This window comes from Pseudorca crassidens, chromosome X (assembly GCF_039906515.1).
Source record: "Pseudorca crassidens isolate mPseCra1 chromosome X, mPseCra1.hap1, whole genome shotgun sequence".
NCBI classification, from domain to species: Eukaryota; Metazoa; Chordata; class Mammalia; order Artiodactyla; family Delphinidae; genus Pseudorca; species Pseudorca crassidens.
In genome coordinates this window covers 47,508,243-47,520,818 of record NC_090317.1, presented here as the reverse complement: position 1 = coordinate 47,520,818, position 12,576 = coordinate 47,508,243, and positions in this window count along the sequence as shown.

The following is a 12,576-nucleotide window of genomic DNA, read 5'->3' as shown; positions in this document are numbered from 1 at the left end:
CATCTGGTCCTTTGCATTAAAAGTTTCCTTGACCCTTACTTTAGATCTTTACTGTCAGTAGAACATATATTATGTGAAAATCTTCATTATAGCAACAGAATTACTTATTTTGCCAAAATAAAGATAATTAAAAATTATACTCATGAAATAAATATATAGTGATTTTTGAATTATATATGTCTTTATTTTATTACTCACCTGAATATTGCTGTTTCATGATCAGAGCACCCAGATATGCTCAATAATAGCATTCACTGATTTTTGATAGTTTGCCAACTTTCAGTTTTATAAAAAACATAGCTTTTATATATTCTTCCCAATTTTGTTGTTATGAAGATCAACGTTATGAGTGTCAATTTTGTTATGAACATCAAGGTAGGAGGACAGAATATATTTATTTAATAGTTTGTTGATTAATACCTTTAAAATATTTAGGAAAATGTATGTAGCTTCTAGTTGTACTCTTAACTTGGGCCTCACAAATTTCTGGGAACTGCCTTTTTAAAAAGAATGTCCTTCAGAGTTCAGAAATATTTCCTCCAAGTGAACACATACATGCACACACGCATACACATGAGTGTATATCCATGTGTACTGTATCAGGTTTGGTTTTCAAATGACCATTCTATACATTTTGCTTTTTTTTTAGGAGTCAACAAATGTTCAGAAATTTAATTTCATTCATGTATAAATTGGCAGATTTGAGTAAATCAAATATTTATAGTTATTAAAAGGGGTAGGGAAAGGTTGAAGAAGCTGAGAATTTAAATTAGAAATGCCTTAACAGGTTTGTGAGACACAATTCCTGAGAAAGTAATACATTGGATGAATGGTACTCAAAATTAAAGGCAATGGGCATTTAATGAGATATAACTAAGTTACACATATGACTAGACCTTGATTGATTCAAATGAGGAATCATATGTTCGAATCATTCAGGAGGGTATACTGAGAACCTGTAGTTGTTGAAGCTTTAGCAAAGTACCTTTGGGCAGACAGAATAGTTGGGTAAATAAGCAAAAATGAGTCTAGAAAAGGAAAACTTTTATTTTATGATTTAGACTGGGAAATATAGTTCATATCATTTTCCCCCATCATTTATCACACAACAAATGCATGAGGTGATTAGCATGAAGAGGTATAGAATCATTGTATTTAAAACCTTTAAAAGATGTAATTTCAGATGAGTGGGGTTTTATAGTTGTACTATGAATATTAGAGATATGTTTTTTATTGGAAACAGACTACTTAATAGATTTTCTATTTTAAATCAATTTTCACAGTGCTATATTCTTACTTAAAAATTGTGTACTATGCAGATATGATCAGCATATGTCTACTTTTTATTCTTCTCTTTTGCAAAAATAGACTTTGTGCACAAGAAACTCTCAGTTCAGTCACCACATCCCAGAACAATGTTTTTATTAATATATTTTATTTAGTTTAAGGTTTATAGAAAAACTGAGTGGAAAGTACAGTGAATTTCCATATGTTCCCTCACCATTACCTCTACCCCCTTCCCAGCTTTCCCTATTATTAACACCTTATATTAGGTACATTTGTCACAATTGATGAGCCAATATTGATACATTATTATTATTAATTAAAGTCCGTAGATCACACTAGAGTTTACTCTTGGTGTACATTCTATGGGTTTTGACAGATGTATAATGACATGTATCTACAATTACAGTATCATACAGAGTAGTTTCACTGCCCTTAAAATCTCTACTCTGTCTAATCATTCTTCCCTTCCCCCAACCCCTCACAACCACTGATCTTTCATTGTCTTCACAGTTTCGCCTTTTCTAGAATGTCATATAGTTGGAGTCATACAGAATTCAGCCTTTTCAGAGCAGCTTCTTTCACTTAGCAATATACATTAGGTTCTTTCGTGTCTTTTCATGATATGATAACTCACTTCTTCTTATTGCAGAAAACTATTCTATTAAATGGATATATCTCAGTTTGTTTATTCATTCTCCTTTTGAGAGAGATCTTGGTTGCTTCCCAGTTTTGCCTATTGTGAATAAAGCTGCTATCAATATTATGTGCAGGTTTTTGTGTGAATATAAGTTTTCAGCTCATTTGGGTAAATATCAAGGAGTACAATTGCTAGACTTGTGTGGTAAGAATATGTTTAGCTTTATAAGAAGCTGCCAAACTGTCTTCCAAAGTGGCTGTATCATTTTGCATTCTCACCAGCAAAGAACGAGAGTTCCTGTTGCTCCACACCCTCACTAGCATTTGATGTTGTCAATCTTTTGGACTTTAGACATTCCAAAGTTGTGTAGTTGTATCTTGTTTGAATTTGCAATTTCCTTATGACCTCTGATGTGGAGCATATTTTTATATGTGTATTTGCCATTCATACACCTTCTTTGGTGAGGTGCCTTTTCAACTCTTTTGCCTATATTTTATTTGGGTTGTTTGTTTTCTTATTGTTGAGTTTAAAATGTTCTTTGTATATTTTATATGTCAGTCCTTTACCAGATATGTATTTTGCAAAGGTTTTCTCCAAGTATGTGGATTGTCCTTTCATTCCCTTAGCAGTGACTTTCACAGAAGAGAAGCTTTTAATTTTAATGAAGTCCAAGTTACCAATAATTTTTTCATGGATTGTGCTTTTATGTCATATCCAAAAAGCCAGAACCATACCTGTGGTCATCTAGATTTTCAACTATGGCATCTTCGAGGAGTTTCACAGTTTTGAGTTTTAAATTTTAGGGCAATGATACATTTTGAGTTAATTTTTGTGAAGGTTTAAAATCTGTGTCTAGATTCCTTTTTTGCAAGTGGATGTCCAGTTGTTCTGTCATCATTTGCTGAAGACTGTTCTTTTTCCATTGAATTGCCTTTGCTCCTTTGTCACAGATCAGTTGACAGTATTTTTGTGGACCTGCACACAAACGTAAACCCACTGTTTCTGCATTATATATGTATAATATTCTTTAAATTGTGAATACCCTACTATTGCTATGAATTTTAAGCTACCTGTCTATCTCTTCCTCATGTGAATGTAATGGGTCCCATTTACTTTAGAAAGTACATTTAAAAGATGTGCAACTTGGGCTTCCCTGGTGGTGCAGTGGTTGAGAGTCCGCCTGCCGATGCAGGGGACATGGGTTCATGACCCGGTCCGGGAAAAGCCCACATGCCGCGGAGCGGCTGGGCCCGTGAGCCATGGCCGCTGAGCCTGCGCGTCCGGAGCGTGTGCTCCGCAATGGGAGAGGCCACAACAGTGAGAGGCCCGTGTATCGCAAAAAAAAAAAAAAAAAAAAAAAAAAAAGAAGTGCAACTTGAGGAAGTCAAAATCATTTCTAACATAACAAGTGTTCAACACAGAAGCAACATTTTACCCTTACAACGAAAGCTGAGGCACCTAGATGGAGGGAAACTAAATTTTTGGTGGTGAGCATGCTGAGAGTATACAGAAGTAACAATGTAATGTTGTACACCTGAAACTTATATAATGTTATAAACCAATGCTACCTCAACAACAAAAAAATTACTTCCTTAGGAGAATCAATTGTAGAATTGTTAATAAAGAGTATGTATATTTTATTATTTGTAAACTGTGTGCTACATATCCTTTGTATCAACAAAATTTTGCAGTAAATTTCTATATGCACGTATATTCCACTGAAAATATTAAAAAAAATAAAAATAAAGATGAAGCACCTAGCTAACTCTATGGCAATGTACAATTGCTAGTCTTATTTTTGCAGGCAAAAAAAAAAAAATTGGAAAATTTGCCCTTTCAAAATAAAGTGATTGCTAAAAGTGGTATGAAGTTCACCTTAATGAGATATGAGACCAACTATTGAAATGTTAATAGTATTAAACATTTTTCTAGAATGTAAATATCTAACTTAAATCAATAAAATGCAAGCATTGAGGTTACAGAGTTCACTTCTATGTCTGACCATGATCACCTTCATAACACTATCTTCTGAGAATAAACAAGAACTAATAAAAATAAACAAAGAGAGAAATGATAAAAGAGAATATAACTTGACAGAGATCTGCTAGCTTTATGTACATAATACTGACAGGCATATCAATGATTTTTTTCTTGAGTTCTTTTTATCATAATTTTTGAGTATATTTCATTTGAAATAAGGTTTTATTCTCATAACACACAGTTTTATTGTCGTGATTGAAAGATATTGTCCTCAAAACTCAATGAGACTTTTTGAAACACCACCCACTCTTTTCTCACATCATTCAAAGTCCCTCTAGTTAGAGCATAACAAGGAACACTAGGTTGACATTTATCAGAAACTTTGTGCATAGTTATTCCCTTTACACCCTCTCTCCTTTCTTTGCAATTCTTACAGTTTACCTGTGAAAGTTGAGTGTTGGTGAACTTAGAAATGTCATTGTGTCTTTCTGGTTTAATGTCAAAAACTACACCAAATGCTAGAACAAAGCTTCTCAAACAAGTTTGCCACCCACATTGAAGGTGAGTAATGGTTTTCATTAAAGGTTTCAGAGTAAGTTCGCTTGTTCATTTTGGCTCACCCCACCCCCTTTCTGTAGGTGACAATATCACATGCCTTTGTCTCATGTCATAATATATATATATTCTCTGTCATTTACACAGTCCAAATATTTTGGTGTTATTGGGAAGAAAGCCTGGCTTCACCACCGCTTAGGTGAAGCAGAAGGTAAATGCTCTATACCTATTTCTTTATCTTGAAATGGAGTGTATAATAATAATAGACTGACTAATGAGACAAACAAAAAAGGAAATAGTTAATGTGAGTTTCCACTGTATGCAGTTCTGCACTCCTGACCTGAGGGAAAAGTGAAGAACTCAATTTAAGGGGTTAAGACTGCAGATAAGATAAAAGTAACACTATATATGAAGTCATCTTAGACTCTGATTTCACATACATTGTGATATGTTGTATATTTACAGCGATTTAAGCTTCTGTTGGATGTTTATCCTCATAAGGGTTTAAAACCTTAAAAGACAATCTGTTTCTTTTTCTTAGGACTAACATGGAGGAAGTATTTGAAGTTAATATGAAAAGGTCTTAACCCTAGACTGGAAAAAGAATTTCTTGCATATACAGGGCCACTTAATGTTACTGCTTCTAATGTAATAATGTTGTGTGTACACTTTGCCTATCGGAATTCAGCGTTGAAGGCTTTTCAATTTAGTTATCTCCCATTCCTATGTAGACCATCCTCATTATGGGAGGAGAGCTTTGTTTTATATATTCTGCATTTTGTTACCTTGGGCTTGGGTCATGCTATAACTAGATATCTATACAATTAAATTGCTTTCGCAGACTTTTAACCCTATTCTCACAGCGTAGGTGAGAAGAAACATCCTGTTAATGGTGGTTTCACTTGCTTTAGGTCAGCACCTTGTCTAGATTATACATCATTCTTTTGTTTGTGAACTGAAAGGCACACTAAAGTTTGCTAATGCCCTAGTTACCCTAAATTACCATGGTGAGTATGACTGTTGTTTTGGACTTTAGAAACTGGGAACAATTTTGGTGCTTTTCTTTCTGAGGTCATTTAGCCCTTTAATCGAATCAGTAGTCACTAAGAAAGGAGGCTGTGGTTTCTCCAGAGTGGTGGAGTCACTAAGTCAGCTCTCAATTTAGCCAGCAATATACCTCACCAAAACCAAATGAACCATGGAGTTCTTGACTCAGGCTTTGCAAGTTAAAAAAGGGGCATTTTTCATTCTCTTTGATTCTTAATATTATAGGATATGTACAATCAAAATGTAAAGGTTCTATGTTGTGTATACTCAAAAGGAGAGACTGGCATTTATCTTAGGACTAAAAAGAGAAGGTTGGAAGGGACCTTAGGGAACTTCAGGGCATGGAATTGATCTCCAATTGTTCTGAGTTCACACTGTCTTCTAAACTTAAACTTATTCTTCTTTTGAACTTTTTAAGGGTTAGATAGTTTTTATTTTAATCCATAAAATAAATATTAAATGTCTGATTTGAAAACCATAATTCAAATGTTAAGAGTTGGACCAGAGTAAGTACGTTTTATATTATTGTATGACTGTTCAAAATATTTTCCTTGTGTGAATACATACCAGAATATTAATGACATCAGTGAAAATATGGAATCATTCAACATACATTTTTTACTTTCCAAAAAATTTTCAGAAATGAGTTAGAATAAAGTAAGACCAACTTCTCAATGACATTCCTTACTGAAAAATAATAACTAAAATAATACTGTATACATGTCATATTTCACATATTCTATAGCTAGTGCAGGACTAGATTTAAGGAATTCAACTGTACAGTTATCACCTACTACTTTTTGGAAGATTAAACAATAGTCTAGTTGATATACTTAACAAAAACTATATTTCTCTTTTTTTAAACATATTTATTGGAGTATAATTGCTTTACAATGTTCTGTTAGTTTCTGCTGTATAACAAAGTGAATCACCTATATGTACACATATATCCCCATAGCCCCTCCCTCTTGTGTCTCCCTCCCACCCTCCCTAACACACCCCACTAGGTGGTCCCAAAGCACCAAGCTGAACTCCCTGTGCTATACAGCTGCTTCCCAATAGTTGTCTATTTTACATTTGGTAGTGTATATATGTCCACGCCACTCCATCACTTGGTCCCACCTTACCCTTCACCAACCACATGTCCTCAACTCCATTCTCTACGTCTGCAACTTTATTACTGTACTGCTCCTAGGTTCTTCAGAAACAATTTTTTTTTTAGATTCCATAAGTATGTGTTAGCATACAGTATTTGTTTTTCTCTTTCTGACTTACTGCACTCTGTATGACAGACTCTAGGTCCATCCAGCTCATTACAAATAACTCAATTTCGTTTCTTTTGATGGGTGAGTAATATTCCATTGTGTATATATGTGCCACATTTTCTTTATCCATTAATCTGTCAATGGACACTTAGATTGCTTCCATGTCCTGGCTATTGTAAATAGTGCTGCAATGAACATTGTGGTACATGACTCTTTTTGAGTTATACTTTACTCAGATTTATGCCCAGTAGTGAAATGGCTGGGTCACATGGTAATTCTATTTTTAGATTTTTAAGGAACCTCCATACTGTTCTTCATAGTGGCTGTATCAATTTACATTCCCACCAATAGTGCAAGAGGGTTCCATTTTCTCCACACCCTCTCCAGCATTTATAGTTTGTAGATTTTTTCTTTTTTTGCAGTACACGGGCCTCTCACTGTTGTGGCCTCTCCCGTTGTGGAGCACAGGCTCTGGACACGCAGGCTCAGTGGCCATGGCTCACGGGCCCAGTGACTCCACGGCATGGGGGATCTTCCCAGACCGGGGCACGAACCCGTGTCCCCTGCATCAGCAGGCGGACTCTCAACCACTGCACCACCAGGGAAGCCTTGCTTGTAGATTTTTTGATGATGGCCATTCTGACTGGTGTGAGGTGATACCTCATTGTAGTTTTCATTTGCATTTCTCTAATGATTAGTGATGTTGAACATCCTTTCATCTGTTTGTTGGCCATCTGTATATCTTCTTTGTAGAAATGTCTATTTAGATTTTCTGCCTATTTTTGGATTGGGTTGTTTGATTTTTTCATATTGAGCTGCATGAGCTGCTTGTATATTTAGAGATTAATCATTTGTCAGTTGCTTCACTTGCAAATATTTTCTGCCATTCTAAGGGTTGTCTTTTTGTCCTGTTTGTGGTTTCCTTTGCTGTGCAAACGCTTTTAAGTTTCATTAGATCCCATTTGTTTATTTTTGTTTTTATTTCCAATTCTCGAGCTGGTGGGTCAAAAAGAATCTTGCTGTGATTTCTGTCATAGAGTGTTCTGCCTATGTTTTCCTCTAAGAGTTTGATAATGTCTGGCCTTACATTTAGGTCTTTAATCCATTTTGAGTATATTTTTGTGTATGGTGTTAGGGACTATTCTAATTTCATTCTTTTACATGTACCTGTCCAGTTTTCCCAGCACCATTTATTGAAGAGGCCGTCTTTTCTCCATTGTATATACTTGCCTCCTTTATCAACAATAAGGTGACCATATGTGCATGGGCTTATCTCTGGGCTTTCTATCCTGTTCCATTGATCTATATTGCTGTTTTTGTGCCAGAACCATACTGTCTTGATTACTGTAGCTTTGTACTGTAGCTTTGTAGTATAGTCTGAAGCCAGGGAGTCTGATTCCTCCGGCTCCATTTTTCTTTCTCAACATTACTTTGGCTATTTAGGGTTTTTTGTGCTTCCATACAAATTCTGAAAATTTTTGTTCTAGTTCTGTGAAAAATGCCATTGGTAGTTTGACAGGGATTGCATTGAATCTGTAGATTGCTTTGGGTAGTATAATCATTTTCAGAATGTTGATTCTTCCAATCCAAGAACATGGTATATCTCTCCACCTGTTTGTATCATCTTTAATTTCTTTTATCAGTGTCTTATAGTTTTCTGCATACAGGTCTTTTTTCTCCTTAGGTATGTTTATTACTAGGTATATTATTCATTTTGTTGCAATGGTAAATGGGAGTGTTTCCTTAATTTCTCTTGCAGATATTTCATCATTAGTATAAAGGAAAGCAAGAGATTTCTGTGCATTTATTTTGTATCCTAACACTTTACCAAATTCATTAATTAGCTCTAATAGTTTTCTGGTAGCATCCTTAGGATTCTGTATGTATAGTACAATGTCATCTGCAAACAATGACTGTTTTACTTTTTCTTTTCCAATTTTGGTTCCTTTTTTTTTTCTCTGATTGATGTGGCTAGTACTTCCAAAACTATGTTGAATAATAGTAGTGAGAGTGGGCAACCTTGTCTTGTTCCTGATCTTATTGGAAATGATTTCATTTTTTCACCATTGAGAATGATGTTGACTGTGAGTTTCCCTCTTTGCCTAATTTCTGGAGAGTTTTTGTTATAAATGGGTGTTGAATTTTGTCAAAAGCTGTTTTTGCATCTCTAGAGATTATTATACACTTTTTATCCTTCAATTTGTTAATATGGTGTATCACATTGATTGATATGCATATATTGAAGAATCCTTGCATTATTGGGATAAACCCCACTTGATCATGGGGTATGATCCTTTTAATGTGTGGGTGATTCTGTTTGTTAGTATTTTGTTGAGGATTTTTGCATCTATGTTCTTCAGTGAAACTGACCTGCAGTTTTCTTTTTTTGTGACATCTTTATCTGGTTTTGGTATCAGGGTGATGGTGGCCTCAAAGAATGAGTTTTAGAGTGTTCCACGCTCTGCTATATTTTGGAAGAGTTTGAGAAGCATAGCTGTTAGTTCCTTAAATGTTTGATAGAATTCGCCTGTGAATCCATCTTGTCCTGGGCTTTTTTTTGTTGGAAGATTTTAAATCACAGTTTAAATTTCAGTGTTTGTGATTGGTCTGTTTATATCTTCTATTTCTTCCTGGTTCAATCTCAGAAAGTTGTGCTTTTCTAAGAATTTGTCCATTTCTCCCAGGTTGTCCATTTTATTGGCATATAGTTCCTTGTAATTATCTCTCATGATCATCTGTATTTCTGCAGTGTCAGTTGTTACTTCTCCTTTTTCATTTCTAATTTGGTTGATCTGAGCCTTTTCCCTTTTGTTCCTGGTGAGTCTGGCTAGTGGTTTATCAATTTTATTTCTCTTGTCAAAGAACCATCTTTTAGTTTTATTGGTCTTTGCTGTCATTTCCTTCATTTGTTTTTCATTTATTTCTGATCTGATCTTTATGATTTCTTTCCTTCTGCTAACTTTGTTTATTTTTTTCTTTCTCTAATTGCTTTAGGTGTAAGGTTAGGTTGTTTATTTGAGATATTTGTTGTTTCTTGAGGTAGGATTGTACTGCTATAAACTTCCCTCTTAGAAATGTTTTTCTGCATCCCATAGGTTTTGGGTCATTGTGACTTCATTGTCATTTGTTTCTAGGTAATTTTTGAGTTCCTCTTTGTTTTCTTCACTGATCTCTTGGTTATTTAGTAGCATAATGTTTAGCCTCCATGTGTTTGTGTTTTCCGCATTCTTTTTCCTGTAATTGATATGTAGTCTCATAGCATTGTGGTGGAAAAGATACTTGATATGATTTCAATTTTCTTAAATTTACCAAGGCTTAATTTGTGGCCCAAGATATGATCTATCCTGAAGAATGTTCCATGAGCACCTAAAAAGAAAGTGTATTCTGTTGTTTTTGGATGGAATGTCGCATAAATATCAGTTAACTTCATCTTGTTTAATGTGTCATTTAAAGCTTGTGTTTCCTTGTTTATTTTCATTTTGTCTGATCTGTCCATATGTGAAAGTGGGGTGTTAAAGTCCCCTACTATTATTCTGTTACTTTTGAGTTCCCCTTTTATGGCTGTTAGCATTTGCCTTATGTATTGAGGTGCTCCTATGTTGGGTGCATAAATATTTACAATTGTTGTATCTTCTTCTTGGATTGATCCCTTGATCATTATGTAGTGTCCTTCTCTGTCTCTTGTAATAGTCTTTATTTTAAAGTCTATTTTGTCTCATATGAGAATTTCTACTAGAGATTTGTTTTGATTTCAGTTTGCATGGAATATCTTTTTCCATCCCCTCACTTTCAGGCTCTATGTGTCCTTAAGTCTAAAGTGGGTCTCTTCCAGACAGCATACATATGGGTCTTGTTTTTGTATCCATTCAGCCAGTCTATGTCTTTTGCTTGGAGCATTTAATCCATTTACATTTAAGGTATTTATCTATATTTATGTTCCTATTACCATTATCTTAATTGTTTTTAGTTTCTTTCTGTATGTCTTTTCCTTCTCTTATGCTTCCTGCCTAAATAAGTTCCTTTAGCATTTGTTGTAAAGCTGGTTTGATGGTGATAAACTCTCTTAGCCTCTACTTGTCTTTAAAGTTTTTAATTTCTCCATCAAATCTGAATGAGATCCCTGCTGGGTAGAGTAATCTTGGTTGTAGGTTTTTCACTTTCATCACTTTAAATATGTCCTGCCACTCCCTTCTGGCTTGCAGAGTTTCTGCTGATAGATCAGCTTTTAACCTTACGTGCATTCCTTTGTTGCTTTATCCTTGCTACTTTTACTATTTTTTCTTTGTATTTATTTTTTTGTAGTTTGATTTATATGTGTCGGCATGTTTCTCCTTGGATTTATCCTGTATGGAACTCTCTGCACTTCCTTGACTTGATTGACTCTTTCCTTTCCCATACTAGGGAAGTTTTCAACTATAATCTCTTCAAGTATGTTCTCAATCTCTTTCTTTTTCTCTTCTCCTTCTGGAACCCCTATAATTCGAATGTTGGTGCATTTAATGTTTTCCCCAGTGTCTCTGAGACTCTCCTCAATGCTTTTCATTCTTTTCTCTTTATTCTGCTCTGCAGTAGTTATTTCCACTGTTTTATCTTCCAGGTCACTTATCCATTCTTCTGATTCCTTCTAGAGATTTTTAAATTTGATTTATTTTGTTGTTCATCATTGTTTGTTTGCTCTTTAGTTCTTCTAGGTCCTTGTTAAACTTTTCTTGTATTTTCTCCATTCTATTTCTAAGATTTTGGATCATCTTTACTATCATTACTCTGAATTATTTTTCATGTAGACTGCCTATTTCCTCTTCATTTGTTTGATCTGGTGGGTTTTTACTTTGCTCCTTCATGTGCTGCATATTTCTCTGTCTTCTCATTTTTCATAACTTACTGTGTTTGGTGTCTACTTTTCGCAGACTGCAGGTTCATAGTTCCCATTGCTTTTGGTGTGTGTCCCCAGTGGGTAAGGTTGGTTCAGTGGGTTGTGTAGGTTTCCTGTTGGAAGGGACTGGTGCCTGTGTTCTGATGGATGAGGCTGGATCTTTTCTTTCTGGTGGGCAGGACCACGTCTGGTGGTGTGTTTTGTGGTATCTGTGAGCTTATTATGATTTTTGGCAGCCTCTCTGCTAATAGGTAGTTTTGTGTTCCTGTCATGTTAGTTGTTTGCCTTGGGGTGTCCAGCTTTGGAGCTTTTTGATCATTGAGTGGTGCTGGGCCTTAGTGTTGAGAGCTTTCACTGATTGCTATTACATCGGGCTTGGAAATCTCTGGTGGTCCAATGTCCTGAACTTGGCTGTCTCACCTCAGAGGCTCAGGTCTGACACCTGGCCAGAGCCACAAGACCCTGTCAGTCACACAGCCAGGTACATGGTGAGTTTCTTGCCTCTTGGTAAGTCTCAGGTTTTCTGCCAGCGTTCAGTAGGTGTTCTGTAGGAGTTGTTCCACATGCAGATGAGTTTTTGATATATTTGTGAGGAAGAAAGTGATCTCCATGTCTTACTTCTCCACCATCTTGAAGGTCCTTCTCTATAACATAGGTTCTCTTTTTTTCACAGCGTTCCCAGGAATCTTCAATTGAAGTCTGAGAAAGCCAATTATGTAGAGCTGTGATAGAAATTAACAACTAAAGCAGTGCCATTTGAATTGAACTCCAGATACAAATGCTGGTCCAGGAAACGTTTGATTGTTTTCTTTAGATGAAATTGATTTTTGGTCAATTATGATAAGTCAGAATGGAGGAGACTCCTTGCCTGACAGCAGTTTTCCAACAGCCAGTTGCAGAGGCACATAAGCCGGGGTCCTGAACAAAGGAGC